Source organism: Rhea pennata, unplaced genomic scaffold, assembly GCF_028389875.1.
Source record: "Rhea pennata isolate bPtePen1 unplaced genomic scaffold, bPtePen1.pri scaffold_33, whole genome shotgun sequence".
Taxonomy (NCBI): Eukaryota; Metazoa; Chordata; class Aves; order Rheiformes; family Rheidae; genus Rhea; species Rhea pennata.
The window spans coordinates 1128609-1130071 of NW_026907680.1; positions in this window are offsets into that span (position 1 = coordinate 1128609).

Sequence of the window (1463 nt, forward strand, 5' to 3'; positions counted from 1 at the left end):
TACCCTGAAGGGAAGCCCAGCAAGGCTGAACATCCCTTTCCTGTTTGAACCAAGCATCTGAATAATCACACCGCTGAACAGAATCTCTCCATCTGCTATAGCAGAAAGGCCCAGCAGTTCCACGGCCACTAGAGCGAGGGCCCCAGAGGCTCTGCTGGGAGAGGTTAATGGAGAGTGAAGGAGTCATGAGAGATGCACTGCAGAAGTAGAGCACAAGCAGCGCCTTTGACAGCTAACCCCGGGGACAGTCAGGCAGGGCCCAGAGGAACCCATGGGAAGGGCTCTTGTCCAGCCAGTGCCCACACCACGATGCTTTGGCAGAAAGCAAGCTGCCAAAAGAAGGACCTCCATCAGGAGCACCTACCTCTCTTGACTTCTGATAGCCAGTCTCGGGCCAGCCAGCTCCTGCTCTGGCTTCTGGCAGCTGCTTCCTCCAGCCCAGTAAATCCTCCTTTGCAGAGCTAGGCTGAATTGCTGGCAGCATGCTGCAAATACACACCGTGGGGAAGTGTGACACAGAGACTCCCCACCACCCAACCACCCAGGGCTGCACAGCGTGCCCGAGGGAAAGCTCTGGGTGCCCACATCAAGACTTTTTCTCCAGGCACCAAGGAGAGCAGCAGGGTCAGCTCCAAGGACAGGCTCCAGGACACACCATTACCCACTGTCCTGAGCACTCCAGTAGCCACTGCTGTGTGGCCCCCAAGGACAAGCTTTCTTGGAAGCTTCAGAAATGGAACCGGGAATAACTGCTCTGTCCCTTGCAGTCCTTCCGTCTTCAGGCACTCATGTCCCTCCTTCCCATCCTCTTCAAAGTGCCCAAACAACTCGCCCTTGCCTCTAAGGGCTGCCTGAGCCATGGCCACACCCTCTCGAGCCTGCTGCTCGCCACCCCTGACTGCTGCCTGGAAATGACCCTCCTTCCTCCTTGCTGCTGGCAGTCAAAGGAAGGGCATTGCCCAAGGGGAAACACCACAGCTTTGGGGAGATATTCACCCAAGGCATCCTCCCCTCCAGCAGCATTCCCTGCACACCCCTCTTGCACCTCGCACCAGTTGAGCTTTTCCACTTAGCTCCTCACAAGGCCTGACAAGGGCATGCAGACTCTTCCTCAGCCTCCAAAATTGCCCTGAGACACCCAGCCCTGCTCTCCACAGAGGAGCAGCATTCTCCTTACTTTCATCTATGGGCTAGGGGAAAAGGCCCTCCTCTTCCCGAAGGACCAATTACATTGAGTTGCCCAAAGATCTGGAAGCTGGAAGCAGAGGCAGCGGGGGCAGAAAGCCAAGAGCAGGCTCTGCCAGGCACTTGCTCTTGTCTGCCCAACCAGCGAGGGAGGCCTAGTCCTCGTGGCAGAGCTTAAAAGGCATTCAGAGCTCCTCAGGACCTTGTGTCCAAGGGAAACATCACCCTCCAAGACACACAAGGCTACAGGGTCACCCTCCGCCATTCCCCCAAGTGTC